General features: G+C 38.4%; 1 protein-coding gene across 12 annotated transcripts in view; it reads right to left on the bottom strand.

Moving 5' to 3' along the window:
- Positions 1–27,058, bottom strand: part of SULF1 (sulfatase 1) — a 237,738-nt gene that overhangs the window by 163,966 nt on the left and 46,714 nt on the right. Inside the window, exon 1 of one of the 12 annotated variants that reach the window (XM_083885284.1) lies at positions 12,754–12,774. The exons of the other annotated variants lie outside the window; for them this stretch is intronic. The gene's annotated coding sequence lies outside the window, so the exon portion shown is untranslated. Of the gene's footprint in view, positions 1–12,753; positions 12,775–27,058 lie in introns of those variants that run through there. 12 annotated transcript variants of the gene reach the window in all.

The following is a 27,058-nucleotide window of genomic DNA, read 5'->3' as shown; positions in this document are numbered from 1 at the left end:
ATTGCAACTGTTTTCAAGATACGTATTTAATAAGCCATAACTGAATCAGTGCTAAATGGTTTTCTGGGAAAAATAGTAGTAATTTATGTATCTGAGAAGTCATAATGACTGTTTTCTCCAAAGAAGAAGTTGAAATTAGCTAAAAATAAAATAGGGAAAATGCAATTTCCAGACGAATCTTTCTTCTTTTTGTGTACCTTGAAAGAATACCTGAGAAAAGCTTTCTTAGCAAAGCATCTGAACTGCTGCAGATTAGGTTCCCCTAGAGGAACTCTTCTGGTAACTGTCTGCTTTAGGTATTAAATTAAAAAGCTAGCCTGGAGAGCACAGGGGTAGCATTATGAGGAAAGGGCAGTGATAGGCATCAGCTGAGGAAAGACCAATATACAGTTGCTGTTTGAGTATTCTCTAGAGGCTAAAAACCATTTGAAGACATCGTAAATTGGAAAGCGAGACAGTTTGAATTTTCACTGGTAAAGTTGAGAAAAAGAGCACTTGATGAAAAAAAGACAGCGGAGTGCAATTTTTACAGAGCAGTACAGCAGTTCACAATAAAATCCTCTTCCTTGAGGCACCATGGCAGGTTTAGAGATGCTCCCGTGAGAACTGCATGAAGTTTTGCAAGGCCAAGTGCAAGGTGCTGCCTATGAGGTGGGACACTCCCCAGAACCAATGCAGGGAGGATGGAGAATGGATTGAGTACAGTCCAAAGGAGAAAGGAGAGGGCATACACAGCTTCCCTGGACAACCGCTTCCTTTACTGTGCTTTACTATAGGAGTTTTACTGTAGGAGCTTTACTGTAGGAACTTTACTGTAGGAGCATTTGTGGACAGCAGGGAGAGGGAACTCTGCAGACCCGTGACATTCTAGGAACACGTGGTTTTATTGCAAAGGTCATGGGTAAAAGGGCCTGCCTTCAGCCACCAGCCTCGGCTGAAGGGATGCCCCAAAGAGAGAGGGAGAGAGAGAGAGAGAGAGAGAGAGAGAGAGAGAGCCAGAGGGTAAGAGAGGTAAGAGCAAGAGAGTAAGAGCACTAGATCCTTGTTACAATACATTCTATCTCCTTTCGTTTTGAATTCTAATTTACAGTGATCAATCAGAGTGAGATACAAAACCTACAAACTTTGCATGCAGCCTATGAGAACTGCTATATTACCATATCATTCTGTATTCTAAACTCTTAAGGCTACTCTCTTATCTACCTTTTCCCTGATACCTTGGTGGGGCTACACCCTTGGGTCTTTGGTGTCCCTTTGTTTGTAATCACTCAACCTATCTCCAGTTAATCACCACCTTCCTGCCTGCCATGCCTACATCTCAAAGCTAGCTTTCATTTCTATTTCACTCACATGTTTTATATTTTCAGTATCTCTTGCCAAGCAATCATATTTGTAAGCTTTTCCTGCCTCATCTTTCCTAACACTTTACCATCCCAACAGGAAGGATTTTCTTCCTAATATCCAATCTAAACCTGCCCCCTTCAGCTTAAAGCCATTCCCCTTGTACTGTTGCTGCATGCCCTTATTAAACGTCCATCTCTAGCCTACTTTAGGATCCCTTTAGGTACAGGAAGGTGCTCTAGGGTCCATCTGGCTTTCTAGGGTCTAATGTCTTTCAGACTGAGCCTCATTCAGCCTGTCAATTCTCTCATTTTGCCCCCTGCCCTCAGGAAAGCGAAGGTTCCAGCTCTGTGGCAATAGCTCCTTCCAACTTACTTTGCAGTTTGGTTTGTCCTCTTCTTAAAAAAAACTATTCAAGAGATAATCTGGCACTATATTTATGCAGGACCATGGTAGTGATAAAGGTACCCTGATTACTAGGGGTATTGCTTAAAACAATAGAACTCAGTATTCCTCAATGGAGTAAGTCAGGGAATGAAGAGAAAAAGTGGAATGCAAAAACAAACACCAAGCTGCAGTTTATGATGAGACTAATTGAGAAAATGCTATTTTCTAATGCAGGCTCACAATTCTTTGATTTAGCTCAGTATTTTAATATAGAAGTGATGAAGCCCACATTTTTCCTGGTTGCAAGGAGTGCCACAGCTGACCCATGGTTATGCAAGAGAAATAACAAAGTTGGTGTTCATGTGAATTCCCTAAGCATGCAGAGAGACAGAGCAGAGAATGAGAAGGTATAAATGATAACATCTAGTGACCCCAGAGCACCCTAAATGGGCAAAAGAAAAATAAGAAAAGAATGAGAACAAGGATTTCTAACGGCAGTGACAAATTCCTTATTAATGTGTGCAGGCAGCTTCTTGTGCAGTAGAGACTCTGGAGCAGAGTTTTCTGACAGCTCATGCCAGAGTCATTTTGTAATCTTAAAAGGCTGATTAGTTAAGAGGAGGGAGAAGGGAGCCAAGCAGGCTATTGTAATAATTCCAATTAGTTTTGTAATACTTTCTATAAGGTACTGTTCATAAACAAAAAAGAAAGAATTTTTGTCATATTGTCCTATACTATATGATCACTCAGAGAGAAACTCTTATCAGATGTGTAAGCACAGAGCAGGGTCCTATGGCTGCTGCTGGAAACAACTGAAAATGCCTTTTGCTTTGGGCATATTGAATATAGCAAGAGTCAGTTTCATGATATCTCTGACTGATACAGGTATAGGTACCATAGATGATTAGCTTTTCCTGTAGTACTGAAAATGTAGAAAATCCTTTACACAAAGGCAAAAATAATAGTTAATTTCTTCTAAACCCTAAAAAATCCTGTCTCTTTCCATATTTTTAATATCTTTAAACAATGACAGAGCAGAGACAAAGAAATCATTACAACTCTGCCCATGCGGTGTTTAGGCAATGGCCAAGATTCTCCAAGGACAATGTGCTTCAGGTGGTTAAGTGTGACAAGAGGACATAACCCTGATTTTAATTTCCCCTCCAAAGTGACTACTTCCAGCAGCTGCAAAAGGAGATAGTTAAGCTTCATTAGCTATATCTCAGTTCCACTTTGGATGCTAATAAAGGATGTGGTGTAGCTGTCAGGCAGTAATTTTTTCTCCTTGGAATCAATACAGCATAAATTGCCCAAACACTGGGGCTCTGGTCTGAGGGGAAAGTCTTCATAGGTGAAGCATGAGATCAGTGCACAACTTTTCATCTTTCATCCCAGCATGAAAGTATTCATCCCAGTATTTCAACCATGTAAATCATAGGCAAAGAAAGGCATGTCCATCAAGAGAAAAAAAAGATAACTGTTAAGAGAAAAAAAAAATTAAGAGAATTTTAGTTGAAAATGGAGATGTGATGAAGAGTTTGTGCATCAGACAAGAACCTGAGGATAACACAAGCAATGGATCAGAGAGCATGGGCTAGGGAACACATCTCATAGAGGCACAAGGACTGTTGGAGACCAGGATGCAGATGCAGGAGCAGTTGCTTGGAGATTAAATATACATGGGTAAAGAAGTCAAAATACATAACTTTCTCGTTCCCAAAACTTATTAATAAAAAATATTCACTGAATGGGCATGTTTCTGGTCATGTTAGCATGAAACCTAAATCCAGTTGCTGTTTCAATCAATAACTTGCAAATGCAAAGTATTTCAGAAAAAATCTGCACATAACACCAACATTAGCATATATTAATGAAGACAGAGCACAGGTCCATCATAGTGGTTTCAACTGTTGGATAAGAAAATCTTTTCAAAAGACAAAATTGCTGTGAGTTTTGGCTACTGCAGACTTATAAAGCTAGGGCATATGTTAAAATGGCATTCTGAAATCAAGTTACAGCAGTATCTTGAAAAGCAATTTTTCTGAAATAATTTAGTGTCAAAGGAGATAAGCAATAAAAGTGTTCACTATGAGGCTGTGACAAAAGGACTAATATAATCCATGGATGTATGAATGTAGGAAAAGTGGGGTGACATCTTCATTTTTCTCTATAGCAAAGATGAATTCATTAGAAAGGAAGATATATTGGAAAAAAAATTGAACTTTTAAAAGCAGAGTCACACTTATTCAAAAGCCATAGAAAATACCCTACTGGGAGAGACTTAAATACTTCAACAGATTTAGTCCATTAAAAATAAAAGTGAGAGACACTTGACTACAGTACAGTTATAAGAAGAAAATAGAGGTCTCTTCAGCAGTCAAGAAGGTATAATAAAGGTTAAATGCTAAAGCTGGGCATATTTATATAAGAAATTATGTACTTTGGCTTTTCACACAAAAGGAATGATCAGCCTTGGGAACAACAGAAATTTTGAAACTTTTGCTGTTTGAAATCCTCATGTTTTTCAGAGAGATACGGTTTTCCTCTGTATGTGTGTTATGGACTAAGTCTAGAACAAGGAAAAGAGAAATGCCATTTTCACAGGTAAATCAACACACAGTAGGTACACTTAGTCAAAGCTGAAAAACTGTGGAAAACAGTACTTCATTTTCAGATGTTTTCTCTATTTTTAAAATTTAATGAAGGTAGATTTGACCCAAAGCTATAAGACTTCTGTCAAGCTGAATTGCATCTTTTGTTTCATGTACTGCTTTACCAACATGTTTTGTCTAGCTCTATTCAGCTCAGAGGTAATACTGTGAGATTTAGTGTCTTTGATTTACAGGTCTGATGAGACAATCAAATGATCTCGCCAAATTTAAAGTCTATAAATCTATCAATTTATTCTTATTAACAAAGGAACTTCGCAAGCTGATGTTTATCTACTGAGGTTTAATAACTTCTTCTTTTCCTAATAATCAATGAATACATTCTCTCATATATTTCACTTCATTAAAAACCCATTCTCTTTATCTTCTTATCTGATCTGTGGGAAAAGCACATCCATTCATGCATAAACTATTTAATGAATTTGAAAATAAAGCTTTATGTTTAAATTAGCATCCCACAGTCTGATTCTGATGATTCTCTGTCTTCCTCATTACTGATATGAATTGTAATACTGGGTAGTGTGGACTAGTCTTCTAATGACACCACATCCTTCGAAGTAAAAATAGTTTGAAGAAAGTGTCATCAGACTTTTGAGTGCCCTGGCAGCAAACACTGATGCTGCTCGTGAGAAATTTACTTATGAACTTGAAAAGCAACAGGAAGAATTTGAAAGCTGGGAAATGCAACATTAAGTACTTGGCAAAGTTCTCTTTTTATACTTAAATTCTGCTCTTTGAGATATCCCTCTGTGAGACAATGCAGGCGTCAGACTTCACTGTTATTGGAAAACTGGGTTGCCTAATCTGTATAGGCAGAAGGCATAGCAGAGTTGAGGAGTTTCTATGGAGATGGGAATTGGTGAGGAAGTGCATTTTGTCCTGATTCATCCTGTCTTCCTGATTTTATAAGGGGCCATTATAGCCATTTATCTCACTTGGAAAAAAATGATGAAGTATTTGGAAGCAACAATGAAAGCAAGATTCAAGTTTCAGCTCAAATGAGGATGTCTGGTTTATTTTCACCAGGTCCAGCATTTCAAAATATAGTTCACAACAGGAGAGGGTTCTTAGACCTGACAGTGTCTGCTAAATATATACCAGCTTGTAGGCTGGCTTTGACGCTCAGTAAGAGGTAATAGAAAATAAGATGCATTTTTCAAGTTCCAGTAATCTCATTAACACTAACCATGCTATCAAACAATTGTACTCTACTCAAACTCCCTGCAGAGCAAGGCTGTTGAACACAACTTATTTTTATAAGTATGTGTAGACGCCAAAAATATCTGAGTTGCTAACTAGGGCACAAAAGCATGCAGATTAAAGGTTCTTTGCATCTGTAAACCTGAGGGATGGCTGGAAAGTTTGAGTCAGATTTCTTCAGTTTCAGAATACATAGGATTACTCGAACTCTTATTTCCCTGTCTCCTCTGTCTCTTCCAGGGAAGTTTTTTTAGGAACTGAAATTTATAACTAGAAAAGGAAATTGTTTGCAGGAAGAGAGATCTACAAAGCTGGATTTTTCTTTTGAAAGCCATTTGTTTGGCTGCTGTTACTGTGCATGGGTTTGAGGCTGTTCCCTTATCTACACATGTATCTTTTGAGAGACTGAAGAACTGGGGAGAGGAGTTAAAACATACCTTGATGGAGTCATCAAAGAGAAATATATGTCTGGCTTCAATTTAGCTCTGTTCAGGGATGTAATATGTGTGGTGGACGTAATATATGTGGTGGACATAATATATGTGGTAGGTGACACTCATTTTTTCAAGGGTCTGTAAAGAAATATGTTTCCCAATTTGTATTCTTATGTAAAAGTTTTTCCTTTCGAGTCTGTAAAGACCAGATGTTTTTTTCAAGCTTTGTATGTAGCACAAGCTGAAGAGGCTGAAGGGACCCCTTTGCCTTCCTCCCCCCCAGCAGCAGCAGTGCAGCAGGGTGGGATGTACAGCTGATCCTGCACTCCTCTGGGAGAGCACCAGTGCTGCCCCCACTCCCACAGGCTCCTTTATCAGCCCTCCCAGCTCGACAGCTTGTTAGATACACTTTTGAATCTAAGCCTGATTTATTTAATAAAATAGGCTTTCTAGGAGAAAAATGTGAAAGTCCCAGTGGGAAGGAGGGAGGTGAAGGGAGGAAGCCACAGAATTGCAAATTTTGGTCCACCTCTCTGAAAACTCACACCAGAGCTCAGGGAAGGTAAAGGGCCACCACATAAAACAAGTTCCACAAAAACTGAAAGGAGCAAGGGTTAAGAATGTCCATAAAGCTATGTAAATCTTGAGGACAGGAAAACATATGTGCATATACAGATACATATCTCACAGTGACAGATAACCTGATCACAGTAGTTTTTTCTGAGTTTCTGAGTTTACTCTTAACATGCCCATCTGCTTTGCAAACTTCTGCAGTATAGTTTCATTTCCAGTAGAAGCAGCATTGTAAAATAAGTTTAGATGATACAAAAGAATCTGAATATATTTCAAGGACTAGAATTTCATTGCTTACTTCAATGTGCAGAAACAATAAAATTATGGAACATTCAGCTCACGTTAATAGCAACTAATACTTCATTACTGTTTCCAGTAAACCAGATAATTTTTTAATATAAAGAAACTATTTTATAGTGAAGCATTTTCAAAAGCAGAGAGGAAACAAAGATTATGACCAGAGATGTTGCTAGTTCACAGATTTAGAAGATACTATTTGCAGTGTAATATTCTGTGTGTTTTTTAACAAACATAATAAATCACTTATTATTTACTTATTAAAACTTTTTTTTTGCCTCTATTTACTTCAGATTTTTTCAATTACAGAAAAAGGTTTTGAAGTTTTTCTAAATTAGATTGCTGCCTCCCCCTTCTTTGTAGTAAATCAAATATTCTTCAACTGTGGTAGACATAAAGTGGCTTTTTTGCCAGATCCCTCCTCTCTTCTTCCCCTCTCTTCATAAGCCAATTCCTCAGCTTACTTGCCAGGACAATTCAGGAGCCACATTATCCTTGGGCAATGTGTATCACCTCAGCATTTTGTGGTTATACACATTTTACAGATTAAAAGATGCCAGGTAAGCCACCACTATTGTTTTGTTTGTTTGTTTCTTGGAAACAGGGATAGCAGGCCTAAACTCATTAAAAGTTATACAAAAATCAGCAGGTCAGCAAGGAAGGAAAAAGTATACAGGAAAATCTGACTTCTAGTAGATACAGACTACATCATTTTAATCTTTTCCAACACAGATATTCCCTGTAATATCACAGGACCTTTAAAGAAAACGAGGTGGTACTGTGGTGTTCAAACATTGCTTTTGCAACCTACACACAGAAGTTCTAGTTTCCTACAGCTGTGGGGCAGCACACTCCTCATTCAGGGGCAGAGGATGGGAGCAGAAGGAAAGGGAGGGGAAATCCAGAACAGGACAAAAGATGGGTATTGCAGATGACAGAACTGTATGATGGTGCCTAGTAATCTTGATATCAGATAATAAAATGCCATGTTAGAATCACTTTACTTATGATAATAAGTTTAATCATACAGATGCATGCACATTACTGTCTTCTACTTTTCATATGAAATTATGAAAAAAAAAGTCTAATACTGGATCTTGACAAAACATATGTCACTAATCCAAATTTATAATCAAATTGAAGGAGCTAGAAGGCGTAAAATTAATTGTTGCTTCCTATAATTTCTTCAGGATGTGACACCGGAAAAGTCAAAGCAATAACAATTCTTCTAGTCTACATGCAGGAATCACCAATGGAAAAAAATTAAACCAGTCCATGTTCCAGTCTGATTAAAGATGTATGACATGTGAAAACATACGTTTTAATACATTTTGCCTTAAAAATAAGGCAAATTCAGCTATGCATGAGTGAGAGCAGTAAAATTGACACATTTCAACTATACAAGTAAATATTTGTAACAAGAGCTAAATGTCATCAGGTTCTGCTTTTCTGATAAGGTGTCAGTTTTAGAAGACAGAGTGGCTCGTCCTTTTGTGATGAGCAGACTCTTGAGGCAGCTGCTGTCCTTTACGCCTTATTCATCTCTGCCAGACTAAGGAAGTGTTTGTAAGAACAGCAAACACCAGCAAGAAGAGTAGGTAAAAAAAGGAAATATAGCTCTAGATGTGGCAGAGGTTTGTTTCTGAGTCTCAGTGAGGTATTTCTGCTACCTGTAAGCAAGAGTAATGCCGTCGAGGTTTTTCTCCCTGGAAGATATTGGGGGAAACGCAGCTAGGGAAATGCACAGCTCAGCAACTTTTCAGAATTATACCCAGGCTTTCCAGTTTCCTTTGTATTGTCTCTTTCTTCTGCCTCTTCTTTCTCATCTAGGTATTTTAACAGCTTCTCCATCCATCTATCTTTTCTTATTTCTCCTTGCTTTTCTGTGCCCTCACCTTTCCATTGGTGTATTCTCTTCACAATCTTTCATTTCTTCACTGCCCCGCCAAACATATCAACTTTCAAGGTGAAGTTCCCTTCACTTTGCCATTAAACCTCTACTCTGACACATCTCTTGTCTGTGTAGTTGGCAAGGTCTTCAGGAGAAAACCACTGGGTCTTCTGAGACCATGTTGCTGTGAAAGGTAGGAGATCTGTGATCAGTGAGGTTTTGACCTAGAGAAGGTCACATGACTGAGCTTTGGGAGCACCTGATCTGGGCTTTATGCCGATTCTGCCAGTGCTGAGAAAACAGGCTGTGGTTGGTTTGGTACCAGCAAATGGCTGGGGAAAGCATTATTTCATAAAGCATCAGCATTTTGGCTCCTGCGGTGCTGGTGCTTTTGATCCAGTAGTGGGAACCCTGAAGCAGGATTTATGGTGTTCTTGAATGACAGCCCAAAATTGTGGGGCACCTAGCAAGATGAAATTTACCTCAGCTTGCTCCTTAGGCACTTTTGGAAGTAGCATTATTTTATTACTAATGGTAATAGTAGTAATAATATTAATAATTACCCTGTTCTTTAAGCCAACAGCCATTCAGCTGCTGCATAAGCTGTTGAAAATAACCTGGAAACCTAATCAACTTCAACCACAATCTCTGCTTCCTGGAGGGGAAGGCTTCTACCTCCAGCATGGTGCTAGAGAGGGTGAAGAAATTTCTGTTCCTGAGCTGCTTTTATATACCAAGCCCTCTTGAGAAGAGCAGGGCCATTCTCTCACATGGAAATCAGCCAGGCCACGTATTTGTCCCAACATGCTTGGAAATTGCCAGGAAAATGACTGTGGAAGATTGCTCCCTGTGTCTGGAGCTGCTTGGCTACCCTGAAATCTGTTGATCAGAATTTCACCATCATTTCCCTGCAACAAATACCAAAAGCCTATAAAAGGCTGCAAACATTGCGTAACAGGAAAAAAAAAAAACTGAACTGAGAGCCCTGCAAGATTAGCTGGACTGACTGTGCTTGGAAAGGAAGTCCTGACTAGGTGGCAGAGCATCCTGTGGTTTCAGCCTGCTGAGATTCAGTATTGTTTGAACACAGAGCTGACCACATAGCTTACTGCTTTCAGCACATCTCCTTTTGACTCCCACACCTCTGCCCAGGCTCACCCAACAGAGCTGTACCATCTGTGCCCTGTGAGGTCTGCAGTGTATCTGTGACTGCCAAGCACATGGTCCTAGCAACCTACAGCTAACCTGTCTTAAGCAATGATGTTAGCTAAGAGACTTTGATAAGGGGACAGTGTCTCCTTTTTCCGTTCAGACAACAGTTCTGCATGGGGGGAGAAAAAAGAAGACAACCAAAAAAAGAACAGAAAATAATAATAATAGTAATAGTAGTAGTAATAATAATAATAATAATAATAATATCCAGAAACAAAAAGGGATAGCCCTAATTCTCTGAGTCTAATCTGCTGCAGTGTCAAAGATACTCACACAGTGTTGCAGGCAAATAAACTTAACTGCACTCAGCACACAAAAATCAGACCTTTCCTATGACTGAGATATGAGTTGCTTAACCACAAACCCCAGAATCTGTGACAGTTCAAGCACAGTCAGTTTTTATATGTCTGAGTTCTTGGACAGCTGGATCTTGGCTGGGCTGCACTGTGGTTAAAATTAATTGCAGTCCTTTGTCATATTACCTTTGCTGAGGGTTAACACCCTCCTCTGAGGCTGAAAGAGATGACCTGAGAGAACAAGCTGTGGCATAGCTCAGAGCCGCAACAAATTCTAACTAACCATGAGCTTTTTCTAGCATATACCTGCATCTGGATTGTGGTACAAAGTGCAGTAGGATTTAATAACTGCCATTAAATTGGCAGACAGCCCTGATCCTAGAGAGGGTCCATATATTTAAGAACTATGCAAATTATGCAGTATGCATGTGACCAAATTCTTTGTAGAGGAAAATCCCTGGGACTGTGTTAAATTAAATAGGATTATGGCTTTCACTAATCTGTATCCAGTGTGACCATACAAGGGTATTAGTTTGATAATATTTAAGGACTTAGCTCTACAGCAGCAGCAATCAGCTGTCTAAGCTCAGAGACTCTGTTGTCAGTGAAAATCCCAACTATTAAAGAGATTGTTATTTACATTGCCCGAATTAAACATGTGACACTCACCAGCTGGCAAATTAAGCACAAGAAAGTTATGCATAGGTCTAGCCATTTTTTCCTTTTGGAATAAGTCGAAAGAACAAATGGTGAGATGTGACTTCTGTGAACAGCACTGCTGAGCCCTGCTCTTCTGGAGCAGTGGGCAGTGTTCCCATCACCTCGGTGGGAGTGGAGAAAAACCAGTGTGATGCTACCAAAACCCTCACTCTTTCACCCCAAATCTTTCCTCTGAGTGCTCAGATGGATTTTTAGATTATTTAGCAGTGTAGCATCATTTCTAACCTGGAAGCTATCCTGTCAACTCGGTATTTACTTACTGGGAGTCACAATGTTCATCTGTCTCCAGTCACTGAAGTCAGAGGTAATTGTGGTATACCCTGACAAACACTGTTATTGTAATGGCTCTCTCCAAAAAAAGCAAACAGATAACTCTCTTCAAGCCCATTTCTGCACAAACATGTGTATTAATATATATGTATATGTATACATGCTCAAATGGAAAATATTAAGAACCCTCTCAAATGTAAATTCTAGAAATGAAATTCAAAAAACAAGCAGAGAAGGAAAGAGAACTAAGCCACAGCTTGGCTTAAAAAGCCACTAAAATTTTCCCACTGATTTCAGTCAAACAAAGATTTTCATTACTTGTATTTAAAGTAATATTATTTCAGTAAATAGATGGCATAATCAGACTATTTTTCTATCTTTTACCATATTTTATTGTGCTAAAGCTATAAAATGTCTAAGATTACACTTTCAATTATCTTGTATGTACAGAGTTTTTACCAAAAAAATAAAATAAAACTGATAATCTGCTTGTTTGAAATGGCTCTTACTCCAGGAATGGACTACATGAAAAGAACACCTTTTCCATTAGGATTGTGCTCTTAAAGTATTCAAATCTGCATGTTATTAACAGGAGAGAAAAACATTTTTTAATATTTCCATTACTTCTACAGGCAGCACAGCTAAAATAAAACAATATGTTTAGAATCTTCTCACATGCCTTTTGTTGTTACTCTACCTGAAGGTCACATTTTTAAAAGAGACATCTATATAAATCCTACTGAGGATATCTCTGTGATTGTAGTGTGGGCTGCAGAATGATCACTCATAAAAAATAAAGAGCACAAGATGTAGTGGGTTGATTCTTTACTCCCAGATAAGGTTTGCAGGACTGCCAGGACAAAATATCTTTTGTGTCTAAACGGAACAGGCATGCAGCAAAGGTCAGTCAGGGACACAAGCATGGAAGAAGCCCAGAGCATCCTTCCAGTCCCTCCAATTTGGGTCCGTCCTTTACACAGCCCTATCCACACAGATCTAGTCTGTCCCACCACAGTAAAATCCTCATGCAGCCGGCTATGTCATATTAACAGGAAAGATACAATGCCCAAAGTAGCCTTACTCATCTGGGCACCTCAGGAGACTTCTTCAAGTTGAAAGTTCCCTCCAACAAAGGGTGCTGTTTGACCACCTCACTTCTAACTGCACATACAGTTCCTACAGCAAATATAACTATGATCCATCCAGTTATTCTGCACATGCTTCATAAGTTTACAGTGAACTCTCTGTGATTAAAATCCAAGTTCTCCATTTCTTTTATTTCACTCACTTCTATTCTTATCTTATGATGAGTGGACAGGTTTGCTGTAGGGTTGAGTGACCCAGATGAAATAGCTAGGAAACGTCTGAATATATCCCAGCTTATTTTACTTCTGGCTTAGTCAACCAGGCAGGATTTTAAGGCAAAGGGGTTAAAGAAATGCAAACGTGAGTTGGAGTCTTACCAGATTTCCTTAGACAGTTTTTCCTAAAATCATCAGGAACGCTGCTTATGCTTCCTTAAGCTTTCAGTATGCTTTCCAGATGGATGTTTTGGGATCCCAGCTCTATAAGCAAAACCATCCAGCTGCAATAAATGTGTGTCTGGACAGGTTCTTCATCGCACCCTGGAGCCACCTGAACTTATGGCAACTCCCAAGGACTCCTACAGCTTTGCCAATGCTAAGGGCTCTTCTCCAGAAGTCACACAAGCTGTGTCTGCCCCTGTTTTATTTTTTGTGTTAAAACTCAGAGAAAAGTCTAGCCTAGACAGCACAGATTTAAACTAGAAATATTTTATTATCACATTGATGACAACAATGTCAAATGGCTAAATGCTAAACTACATTTATTTAAAATAGTACTCAACAAGTTATTTGGAAAACTCTTTAAAGTTCACATCATTACGTTTTTTAAACACAATGAGGCATTTTAAAAGGCCTCATCCTGACTTGAACCACAAAAGTATTTGATTTATAAGTAAATTAGTATACCATTGAAATAGCACAATGGTAATATCAGTGAGGGCAGTTCACTGTGTACTGTAGGTATGGAAAAGAGCTCTGGGCAGGATCATCTCTCCTGGTGAGGAGAGATTCCTAGATACTAGAAAGTCTTCATGTTGGAGTCACCTCAGTGGTGCAAAGGATGACAGTGGATCTCAATACAACCAAATACCAAAGAGACAGAATATTGTCTTGTGTCAATGTTTATTAAATTCTCTGAAGAGAATTTGGATACTCCAAGTTGGTGTTGTGCATTGATGTGTATGCTCTAGTAATTACTTTTCTGGGAAAAGACAGGATTTGTTTTGGTAAGACAAGTAGAAAATCCTCTGCCTCCATGCCTGAGAACCTAAACAGAAACAGAACAGCTTATTTACATTAGAAAAATATAACCTATCAATTCATTTGCAGCACTGTCTCTTATTTGAACAGGAACACGGCAGAGATTATGACTCTATTCCTCTTTGTAATTGTTTTTGTACACCAAGCATGCTGCCAAAAAACACCTATGTGTATTAGCTGAATGTTTTCATCTTTAGGAGATTTTTCAAATACCAAGAGGGCAAACAAAAAAAAAAAGCTTCAAACATATCTGTGATCTGACATCCAATGTGTCAAAGCAAATCCTAAAGACATGGTGGTAGCTCATAACTGATTTTGAACACGGAAAAATTGACATTCAGTAGTATGCACATATACAGTTAAACTGCAAGAATAGTCTCTGCAGTGATTTCAGTCTGGGTCAGCTTGAATTCTCCTGGCAGATTTTGGACAGAGTCTGGGAGTTGGCACAGTACAGACAGGCAGTTTGCAGGTGGTCATTGTTCAGAAAATAATGTAATTGGGTAGATGTGGAATGCTCCATGCCAGGCTCTTCAATGCCAGAGAGCATTTGCTAGCCCTTTTGAATTTACTAGAGTAAGTATAAGCCATGTGTTCCCTTTTCTCATTGTCAAAAGAATAGGATGAGGAAAATTAAAAACAACTGCCAATATATCAATCTATACTGAATTTTAAGGTGCAAGGGAAAAATAGGCTGCTAATCATATTGTTATAGATGCAACTTAAAGGCCAAATTCATCCTTGTTCTAAATTCACTGACCTTTATTTTTATTTCAGATCAATAATAATAAAATATTGGCAAGTAACATAAAATAAGTTCCTCACAACCTTTGAGCAATGCTTTGTCATCCAAAAAGTAAGGCTAGGATTGAAGTGGTTCAAAAAGAATGAATCCTCTTAAGATGAATAAGCATGTCAGGGTCCAGCTTCCACAGTGTAATATAGTTGTTTACTTCATTTGTAAAAAGGCTACCATAATTTTTCCTGGTGAAAATTAATTCTCAAGACATTAAAAAAATCAATTATCTAGCACAAAGCTTTCTCCTAATCATGTTATGTACAGAAAATTCAATCTGGATCTTGAAATTATGGTCAAGGCTTCTTAGATTTATGTGTGTACCACTTAAAGGTTTTGCAGGTAACCATTTGCTCAATCCCACTGAAAATGATGGCACAAAAGAGAATCTGCCCCTGTAAGCACCATTTGGGTGTGAGAAGGAGAACAGAGCCCACTTTTCAATCATCATATTCCTTCCCCACTGCCACATCTATCATTCACGTTACCAGCTGTAACTCCACAGAACAGTAATAACCTCTCTGTTAAAAAAGACATTTATAAATCACCATTTTTCTGATTTAAGCAACTTTTTTTTTTTGCATAAGGTTCTTATTCTAGCTCTGAATTCTCAGCTGTTTGAAGACAGTTTTATACCCAAGTTGAATGTCTTGTATTACTTATAGAATTTGTTAAATATGCAAAAGACCAAAACTGCCTAGCACTGATTTATGGGTACGATATTTCTCATGCAAAATTACACAAAGAAACCACAGAATGTCACATGTTATTTAAATTTAATTAATTTGTAATGTGACTTTGGCCTTGTGGATGTGCACATACAAAGCAATTCTTCACAGGAATTCCATCAGAGTGTAAACTAAAAGGACTTCAAAAATTGTCAATTGCAAGTTGCCATTGTAACTCATTTTACCTTAAGCATGAAACTTGATTTTGCTGAGCTGTCTCCACTGGTAGGATCCCTCTAAACCACAGTACTGCCCTCTCCCCTGGTGAAACTAAACAAAATGCCCCATGTTCCAGTGTGAACATGATTCAAGCAGTCGTCTGGACCTAAGGCCACACTATCAAACCGACACAACAGGAAATGTGGAAAATTATCAGAGATCATAGCAAACAGTGGTATTTATGAAACAATAAATTCTTCTTAGACAGTGTTTATAAACATACATTGTTGATCTGAATACTTCAACAGTGACTTAACATTTAAAGATCAGAGATATAAATACTTACTCATCTCAATGCCACAAAGCACATCTTTTACCTGTTGATTTACGAAGATGAATCTCTTGGCACTCTTGTGCTATCAAAAAACTAAAAATTTAGAAGGATGTGGGATAATAATGATGAGTGATTAAACACAGAAGTAAAAGATGGGATTTTTAGATAAACTACATTGGAATTTTGAAATTTAGGGGGGGAAAAAAAGGTAGGTTTAACTAAAAACCAAAATTACTGCCTGAAACCCAGAGCAACAATTAGAAACACATCACACCAAATCTCTGTGCCAGAAGATTGCAATAGCACTACTAAAAAGACAACTTAAATCCACTGTAAAAGGAGTCTTAGTTGAGACTAAGAGGAATAAAAATCTAGCACCATTACATTATCAAATTCTATTAGAATAGTTAATTGCTCACATTTACAGTGATTTCATAATCTCCCATTATGGCAGCTGCAGGGAGGAGACTGAGCAGAGGGACGTGAAGTCTTGGCACTGAAATCACAGACTGTGTTAAAGGCTTATTAAGACTATTTAATCCCTTTCCCTGCTGATTATAGATTGTCCTCCATTGTACACTTCCTAGTGTTTTGTCTAACCTAGTTTTAAGTATCTCAAGCAATGGGAATGTCTTCAGTTCCCTTAGGAGATTACTTCAAGGCTAATGGATTTCACTGGCAGAGATGCCTTTTGATCTCCTGCCTACATTTGCCCTTACTTTATTCCTTTTGATTAAGAAAGTTTCTTTCCTTATTTTTTTTTATGTGATAGATATGAGATACCGCATGAATATTAGAAATTCTTCTCCCTTCCCCATTTTTACAGTGATAGGCATTTTTTGAGTGAGAGATCTAGAAGATTTCTAGCCAGATAAAGCCAGTAGCAAGCTGCCAGCAGTGCTAACAGTCAGAATAGTCATACTTCTTTGGCTGCTGCTGTGCCACTAGAAGTGGTTTCCACATGCAGCCCTCAGCCAGCTACTTGTCACCACCCTCTTCCTAGAGGTGGTACACACCCTCCCACTCCTGATTTTCTGGCTGAACTATTGCTAGAATTGCTGCTTAAAATGAGCCAACTTACTTAAAGCCTGTTTAAACAGTGAATTATTGCTTACCCATGTCTTTCTGGCTGACATGGGCTAGACAATCCTCCCAGCCCCATCTCATCTAGCCCAGGGGAGAGAGGGTAACCCCCAGCAAGGCAGTGGTCACCTTTGATGCAGCAGAAAGGGAAATGCCAACACAAGCATTCACATTTGCCTCCATGCTCCTGGTGTTCTGTGGAAACTGGGAATGACTAGTGATGAGGCAATTAGAGATTGCAAGGAGACAGCTGCATTTTTTCCAGACTGAAGGTGCCTACCTGAGCCTTGCACAAAAGTCACTCTGGTTTGCATTGCATAAACAACTTGCTTCTTCACCTACTTTAATAAGATTACCTATGGTAAAATTACTTTCTTTTGAAAAAAAAAATCACATGTTTTGTTCACCTCAGATGCTGACCATAACTCTGGAAAGGAGGACACACATGGATTTGCGTGGTGCAGTGCCAGGTTGTGCATGCTGTACTCCCAGCCTAGCCCTAGTGAGGATAGGACACCCAGACTCCAGCCAAACAGAAGATTCAGTCTGTCACTGGAAGTGTTATGTTTCTGTATAATACTCAAACTGTGTTATTTTTGTGTTTTATAAATAACTCTAAATGCCATCATGAGACACCTCAGTGATAGAAATCATTAAGAATTAGGAAACAATGCATTTTTAATAAATACAATAACAGATTCTCCCTCTCACTGAAATAAGAATATCTGCCTGCAAAGTATAACCATTAAGAGAAATTCAAGTATTTTGGACTCTTTAATGCTTTGCAAATGGCTGAGGATGGGGTGATAAATGCATTTTTTCCCCCAGCCTGTTCCAAATTATAATGTTTTGCCAACATAGCTATGTCAGTTGCCGGTGTGAAAAATTCACGTCCCCAGCAGATATTGCTATGTTTGCAGAACTCCTGGTGTGGATGTAACTTTGCCAGAAGGAGAGAGCTTATATTGGCTCAACTTACATCACTTAGGGAGGTGGCGTAACTATGCCAGAAAAACTCCTTCTGTCAGTTTGAGCAGTATGTGCTGCGGGTGCTCTGCCAGCGACAGCAATGGCAGAGCTCTGGGGTAGACAAGGCCGTGATCGTTGTCGCTCCATACATTCACTTTTAATTAGCAGATTAATCAACATGCCACGTTTGAGAAAAGCATCTCATCAAAGACTGCTGCATTTATTGACATCCTCAGTCTGCCTGTCTGCTAATATATCAGAACTGCTACTTTGATGCTTGTCTTGAAACAAGAAACCATGTGCTACTCAAATGTGTATTCTTGGAAACCAGACAGCTTAAATTATGACCTCCCCAGGTGTGTTGGCACCTTTTTTGCAGTCATATAATTTTATGTTTTCTTGTTTCCCTTCTTGGCATCTACTGGCCTCCAGACCTGTATTTGGGAAGTCTAGTTCATCTGTCCAATCCATCCAATCTCTCCTGACTCTGTCAAAGATATTTTTTTATTTATTCTGATCTAAGCTTAATTGAAAAATCTTTTTTAAAATAAAAGAGAAAAGAATTGCTACATTAAATTCTCTGAAGCATCTTTAGTATGTCCTTGGTGTACTTTCCTCCAAAATATCAAATCATCTTCTTTCACGACTCTGAATGCTAGTCATGCCTGAAATGCATATAGATAGATACTGATTGCAGCAGTTGGTTTCAGTATCAGCTGGTTCCTTCCTCTAGCTAGAGCGTGCCTGGCCGTTCTTTCCGGTGCTGTGTGACATCCGTGTTTGTGTCTCATATCCTGTCTCCATTTACCGGAGTGCTGTAATATCATGCACACTTGGTAGCATTTCTGAAATGTATACAAGCAATAAAATTATTGCTTAGGGAAGCAATAGAAAGGAAAAAATTGCCATGGGAGTGTTCATTTGTACTAGGTCTACCTTCCATACTTAGTTGGTTTGGCTTTACTTTTCATAACTGCGACAGAATGGCTTGCAGTAATTCAATCTGAGGAGAAAGACATTTCTGAAAAAAATATGGAGTAGTACCTGGTCTTTAGGAAAATAGAGAAAACATCTATCATTGTTACTATTGTTACTATTATTACTGTCCAACGTGTTTCTGGATGCCACCTTAAGAGCAGGAGAGCTGATGCCTGCAAGGACACCTAGAACCAGCACCTGGAAAATTCCAGGTTCATTTAGATAATATCATACAAGTGGTTTTGAGCCATCAGATCTCCCACTCCCCTTGCTCATCTCTTTTAGCTGCTGTGTCATCTATGCTATACCACTGATTATGTTTATTGAAGAAAATATAAAGGAGGACATCACAACCTCAAAGCATCACTGAATTTCTTTGCGTCTTATCAATGTGAATACCAACAGGTTAGGAATAAGAACAAGTGGAAGAGAATTTATTTGGAGGAAGGAAAACGTGATGATTAATGGCCCTCACAGTTCTGAAATGTTTGTCTGGAAAGCAAAGAAGAAAAACAGTTACACATTAAATATATATGGCATATGTAAAGATGTTACACTGGCAGAAGATGCACTCAGAACAAACAAAAAATATTATATTTGTGATCAGCTACCTGGAAAAGTTTTAGATTAAGACCTTGTTTTCCATTTTCTAAAACATTCTGAAGAACACCCTTAAACCAGTATGATCATATGCATTTAAATAATAATTAATTTCAAAATAAATTGCACAAATACTATGAAAAATTAATGAAGAAAGCAATTCTAGGCTATAATTAATGCCAAAAAAGACCCACACTGAAAGTAAACTGGAGGAAAATTTCCAGTTGCACTCTGTGTGGACATCAGTGAAAGGAGACTATAATTTCTTTAAATTATGTAAAGAAGCAAGATGACTATCATGCTATTTTTTTTACAGTGAGTTCATTTCCTGAGAGTACAGCTTACTTTAAAAAGTTTGCTAATAACTTAATTAACTAACAAGCTTAGACTCTGAGGCACTTACTTCTGCCAGTCTCTGCTTTACACAGATATGGCTGTATTAAATTGGCTTTGTCACAGAGAACTGTTCTCTCTTCCTGCATCCCCTTGCTGTGACACAATCTTAATTTACAGGCAAATTTGAATAGGTTCTTTAAAACTTGATGATGGGATGCCTCTCTCTATGCCTTAATTATGCAAAAAAAACTATGAAAGGAGTTTAAGGAAGTCAAAATATTTTAACCTAAATAAAGGCTTCTGATACAGAAAATATTAGAAAAATACAGAAGCAAAAAATAAAAGTCTTTTGCACACAGAAGATGTGGCAGTGCAGACAGGCCACCATCTTACATTTCAGAGCACAAGGATATTTGGAAAGAATAGCTGGGATCAGCCAATTTGTTAGTCTCTCTGCTAATACTGCAGGCTGTGGTGGTGTTTGTAATGTGGGCACCTGTTCAAAAAAGAACGGAACAGAGGCAACTCCCTTTACACAAACTTTTCCATTTTGTGAACCACATCTTAAATGAGACCACATCCCTCCCATACAGACTGAGGTCCACCTCCCATCTCACCAGTAACCAGCTAATATTTCTCTAACAGCCACAATAATTGGGTTTATGAACTCAGCGGGGGAGTAAAAATAAAAAAAATAATAATAAAAAAATAAACAGACACGAATAGAAGGGTTTACTTCCTTTTCATTCTATTTGTTGTCTAGAAATGAGACAGCTACAGCTCTCCCCAGCTGACAGGTGTCCTCTCTCTGACATCTGTCATACTGGGAGGTACTTTGTGCACCATCAATAACCACTGTCTACAGAAGACAGGGACATGGTGTGATGACAGCTGAGCTGAATGAGAACATCTAACTGCAGCATCTGTGTTAGGATGCTTGTTCCCAGTATTAACCTCAGAGAGGGCAGACCACCTCCAGACCTAGATCTGGAGGGAAAGAGTCTTACTTGGATTTATCTGTTGTTTCCATCCACCACCAAGGAACTCAGGCATGCGCCTTAGTTTTTCTCACCTCCTGCATTTGGCACAAGTCAGGGGCCTAAAACGGGGCCAGATTTACCTATCAGCCAGTACTGGGATGTATGTGCCATAGGGAAAATACAATGAACCATAAAAAGTGCCTTGCAAAAGCCAAAGATGCTCTGGGAACTGTCCCAAGGTGAACTTGCTGTGGGGACTGAACTTGCTGCAGCTCCAGGGATTCCTGCTCCAACACGCAAACAACATGTGATTTACTGTATCTGTTGCAGTTCTAAGTTTAAAATGTTTACTGCACTCCTGATGCTTTATCCACTCTGAAACAAAAATATTTTCCAACAGAGTGTTGAGCTGTGGCTAACTTCATAAAATGTCTGTTGGTGACTTACTGGGAAATGAACAAATAAACAAACCGAAAAAAGCCCAACTCCAAACCATTACAACACAAAAAGACAAAAACAACAAACCACCAGAAACATTTAATTTCCTCCACAATGAAGACGAATTCCTCCTACTCTTTAAAAGTCCCTCAGTGCTCACTGTCCTTCCCAAACCCTCTCTTGTCTCTGCAACATGTCATTTGAAGCTCATTTTCAATTGGGTAACAAATAAAGCTGAACTAACGCAATTGAGAAGTTTATTATTTGCTTGTTTGTGGGGCTTTTTCAGGAGTGTTTTACCTGGAAAATCCCTTGGGAGCCGTTTTTTTGCAGAAATATGTCAGCTTGTCTAAAATGATACAGTTTCATATGAGTTTGGGTTAATTTTAGGTATTATGAAGCAGATTTGCTTCGTAAAGCAGATTTGCTGTTTTGTCCTGATGCGTTCCTATCATCCTGAGGAAAATCTCTTGCTAAAATACAAGTCCTGCCACGGTGTAATGAATCTCTTAGAAAACACCAGCATGGCTGGTATTGTTTGGGACAGTTTTGTAGAAAAGAAAAAGTTATTCTCCAGCTGCAGGAGAGAGAACTCTAAACAAAATCTAACTCTAAACCAAGTTGCTTCTGGGAGGTTATACCAGTGATGAGGACAGACATTTTACTAAGGAGCTCAGTGTACAGCTGCACTATAGAAGCCAGAAGCATTTAGCAAGTATTTTTTACAGTTGATTTTCTTTTATAAATAGCTTATATAGCTTTTCCAGTTGCAAATCTCCACCAGTCTTGACATTTTATTTCAGCCATTGGAAGACTATTCATTAAAAGAACCACAGCTGCTCTGGAGGTGGTCACAACTCATTATTTATAATTAATATCCTTCTATATGTGGACATATAAAAAAAAATCTTTTCTCTTTGTCCTAGTGTTTATGGCAGTGATGTGTCAGACTGCCAGTAAATTTGAAACCTGAGGAGTTTGTTTTTGGAGTCTCCAGTGGAGATCAAAGTTTCAATAGTCACTCTCTCACTGAAAACTTTTGCCTGTATCAGGCTTATTAGTAGAATTGTTACTGTAAATACTGAGCAATATCTCTTTTATGAAGGTTGGACTGTTCTAACAGCAAAATAAATTATTGCTGTGCAAAAATAAGACAGAAAAATTTCCCTGAACTGGGGACCAATATACTTCAGCAAACACTGGCTATAAAACAAAGAAATAGTCTCCTTCTTTAACTCCCACAGACGTAGTTTTCCTCTGACACCTTGGTAGGGAAGTTGTGCTACAGCTACTTCCTGACTTCCAGGACTTTGGAGGGATCATTGTCCTTCAGCAAGCTAAACCTTTCTGAAACACACTTATTCACATACGCAACCCACACATAAACTCATTGGCACAATATTTATGCATGACATTGTCTTGACTCTGTCACCCTTACGTGGAGGAGTCTGATTTTCCATCTATGTCAGTCTAACACTGCTATACTTCACTGACCCCCTTAATTTTGGGCAGAGCACACAGAAAAAGACTAGAGATATTTACAATATACCTAGCATGAACAATCATCCCCATTGTGAATGTGTGATCACAGAAATGCTTTGTAAAAACTTCAGTGTGGGTAGAAAGGGACCCATTTGAAAGGATCCAAGGCACTCTTAGATGTCCTAATCTTTCCTGCTTCATCAAAGCAATTCTAAACCTTCCTCACTTTCTAAAGCTAAAGGACAAACATCTTTTGAAAGCCTTTCAGACATATTTATATGATTTTTCTAGTAAACATAAGATAATGCTGATTAGAGCATAATAAATTATCATCCATATGTGCAAAGCATCTGTCCTTGGTCTGTGGAAGTCTTTCATTCTGAAGATGTAAATACTTTGATCTTTAAGTTTGTCTGTGGATGTTTTTGGCAAGAAGTTAATCAGATAATTGTGACAGTATTATATGAATTTTGACCTGTTCCGAAAACACTCTGGAGGACATCCCACACTGTTGGGTGAAAATAGCTTATATTACTTCTTTTTTCCACCTTAACATTGACAGGCTGATGATGAATAACAGTAACTCTCCAGTTCCACTTTGGCTCACATGTGCAAAGACTCTTGACTGGCACGCCTGTCTCCCAACCTCTGCACCTGCTTTGGTACAGTCCTGTGAGCTTCATCAAATACTTCCCTGCATCAGAACGGGTCATCCAGTGACTCTGAAACACATCTCTGCTTTTGGCAGAAGGCCACATTGCTTTTGAAACCCTCTCACTTCTCCCAGCCCTGGAAAAAATGTGCTTGAAAGAAATGCTAAGAGATGAAGAGCTTTCCATTTTCATTGCAAAAATTCTGAGTCCATGTGCTTGATCTCTATTTAAGGGAGTGTAAAATACCCCCAAATCAATGTCCCCAGCAGTTGACTTGTCTTGGATTTCAGTAATGTCACTGGAGCCAATAGGACTGGGCAGAAGGAGGAGCTGAGGAATAACTGAATGAAACAGACCCGTCTGGTTGGAAAGATGCAAAATATCTTGATACACTTTGTCCTCTGCTACTAGTCAAGGACACGCACAGTTCTCTACTGATGACAGCCTTCTCTTCAATAAATCTTGTGGTTTTATTTTTCAGTACCAGCCCGGCCATCTTCTCACACTCACCCTGCCACATAATGCTATGGAACTGCTGGATTGATGTGGTGCTAAAAGTGCCTGTAAGCAAGGTTATCAAATAAAAAGTGCTGCTTGGTTATTTTTCAGCGTGATTTTTTTTTTTTCCTTCCTCAGACTAACTAGTCAAAAATGTAACAATTTCTTACTAAACTTATTTCAATGCTGCTGCCAGTCTGCTGAATATGACAGACCACATTGTGTATGGACACAAGCTTAAGACAGGATTTTACAATCCCTGCTTATTCCATTCATAAGAGACATGGGAAATATATGATTGTCCCTCCTGCCTCATGATTAAGAGGCTTCAACTCCCTTTTCCTAAGTAGCTGCCATAAAATAGGTTATGAGATTAAAATGAGTTTTAGTTATTTTTAACTTTTAACTGTAATTATGGAACATTTGACAGGGGAAAAGGCTAGTGGAAATACTGAATCTGTTTTATTCAAGTGGGTTTAGGCTGTGCAGCCACAGCACAATGAAAGACAAAATTCTTTATAAGTATGAAGCAGAGCTTGAAATATGTTTGGTGTTGGGTGAGGTTACACTAATTTATGATGGGAAAATACTATGTTACTTCATTGTAATGCACTTCTGGGTCGATTTTGCACATTAGAGGTATGACACAGCAGAATTCATAAACGAGATTAACTGCTTTTATAGCTTCACCTTGTCATTCTTTCACAGAAATACCATCTTGTAGAAATCAAATACAGATGGCTGAATTTCCAGACTTTGTTAGAGGACGCTTTTCATTATTATGCTGGCAATGTTATTGGAATGACAAGAAGTGGCAATAAGGAAAAAAAGCAATGCACACACACAGATGTATGTGTGTGTGTATATGTTTGCATTGTGCCTATGTAGGAATCTGTACATTGCTACTGCAACTTCTCTGTCCTTGGAGCTTCCCTTCAGCTGTCCTAAGGCAGCCAGCAGTTAGCAGCAACGGTTGTTTTGCCCATTGCTTGCTGCTTCAAAACATTTTCCTTATATTTCTTTTACTAGTTCTCTCTACCTGTCAAGCAAATGTAAGTTTCAGCTTCATTTTAGTGGTTTTCTTGATGTGGCCCTTATGAAGGCCTAAGGATTTTTGTGCTTTTCTCTCTGACCCTATTTCTTCTGTCAGTAACTCTTCCATGCCCTGTACCATGCCATTACTGAAGCTGGAATGCTATCCTCTTTAGGATCCTTGCTCTAAATCTTTACTTGTTGGGAGATGCTGCTACAATCAATAGGCCATGATGACAAATTACCATAAGCATTTTGAGTTCATCTCTTTTGGAATTTTGGTTTGTTTTTCATTTTTTTAGTTTTAATGATTTTCCTCCTTTTTCGTGGCTGTAGGATATACATCACAAGATCCAGTTCATATTTTCCCGTCATACTTCCCTGGGAACATATTTGGTCCGTTGGTGACTCAGCTTTGCTGAAAACACTCAGAGATACCTTTTTGGTTCAATTTAAATACATAATCAAATATTTAAATTTTGCACTGAGGAAAATAAGCTGGCCAGTTCTGCTGTCCATTATGTAAATATTTGCTCTTTTATGCTAGAACTTTCAATACTTTAGAACAACTGTAGTTTGAAGAAAATGCAAATTGATAACTAGCAGTTATAATAGGGAAATAGATGTAGAGTTACATTCTGCTTTACCTTTATGATACTTCTCATGTTTAAAGCACATGCTTGATTTATGTCCTAAAGAAATGAATATCTAAAATTAAAAGGCAATGTAATGTTTTGTAAGCTTTGAATTCCTTGTTACTTTACAATGACCAGGCAACTTTCCATCTGTAGTTTTGCAAGGAGGTTCCTGGCTGACCCAAAAGCTACGTGTTTTATCTTTGGTCTCCAAGATATTAGCCAGGTAAAGTAATGCAGCTTGAGTTACTTCAACCACAAGCCTACTTTTGAAGCCTTGCCAACTGCCTCTTTTGTTTTGAATGATTTGGCAGATATTTGGGGAAAAATAAAATCTTGGCTATGCCTTGAAATACGTCCACTCTTACTTCGCTGCAAGAATCTTGTCCCTGTCACTTATGTTGAAGAAAATTGCTAGCTGAACTTATAAACTTGCTGTGTTGAGATGTCCTGGTGGTACTGAGTTAGCATTGCTGGCTGGATCCATAGGGCAACTATGTAAAAAAAATCTGCTTAGGATTTTAGAAAAAACTCAGACTCAGTCATGGATTGTGTAGTGAGATTATGTCTAATTTCTGTGATTTAATTTCTTTTGTTGATCATGTAAAATCTTAATAAACAGTGGCATATTAAATCCTGATGATAGCTGCTATTTATTTTAAAGTCCTCTTAAGAAGGATGAAAGAAGACTGAAATAGGAGATATGACAGGGAAATCTTAGAGGAATTGCAGACCATATTCATTCCATTTAGAAATGCCATTCTCCAGCAGCTATCTCCTGACTACATCCTTGCTGAGCAGAGTGCCAGTAGGGGTAGGAGAGGAGAAGCAGCAACGATTGTACAGAGCTCCCAGGTGATATCTATGATGGAGAAAAACAAAACACCAGTATCACCCATCAAATGCTGATGATGCTACAGCACAAATAAATTACACAAGGGAAGACAAATTTCATACCCTGAGATTAGTTTTTATCGGGGTATCTTCTCCCCAAAAGTGGACCATGTGTGGAAATGGAGACAGCAGATGCTGTTGGATTCAAAAGAAAAATGCAAAATATTCAATAAATTGTAAGCAAACAACAAAATCGTTACATAGATTTGCAAATAAGTATGTGAGCAAGCTAGGGTTATTTTGCCTTATTTTACAAGCAAGGACCCTGGCACAAAATTTAGTCCTAGTTTAAATTTCCAATTCCCTATTTCTCTATTAATAGGAGTGCCTGATAAGAGATGTCACAGGTGCAGAAAACATTCCACATGAAGAGTGATTGAAACTGTCTGTGACTTTTTATTTAGAAAGAAGAGAAATAGGAAAGGCTCAGTTGGAGAGAATAAGAATAATAAATGGCTAAATGAAGGCAGATAGAGCCAAGAGAGTCACAATTTCCATGAAAGAAGAGGCCATTCTTTGAAAGTAAGAGAAAATCCCAAACCAGCTAAAACAATTACACTTTTACAAGTCAAATTGACAATGACTAAAGCTAGTCACTAGACGGTACCATTAAGCTAAAAACCTTGGGAGAATTTAAAAGAGAAATAGAGATGAAAAACTTCCTGACTAAAATGCAGAAGAATGGGAAGAAAATAGGCCTATCCACCAGGGACAAAAAAAAAAACCCAACTTCTGGTTGGAAACAGACACTAGATTTAAGCCCAATAGGAAGAAATTTTTCCAAAAATTATAGTATTTGGTACCACAAGCTCCTCTGCTTCAGACAGC

The sequence above is a fragment of the Zosterops lateralis genome, assembly GCF_965231275.1.
Source record: "Zosterops lateralis genome assembly, chromosome: 1".
Taxonomy (NCBI): Eukaryota; Metazoa; Chordata; class Aves; order Passeriformes; family Zosteropidae; genus Zosterops; species Zosterops lateralis.
The sequence above is the reverse complement of the archived record's forward strand: the minus strand, read 5'-3'. Positions and strand labels throughout refer to the sequence as shown.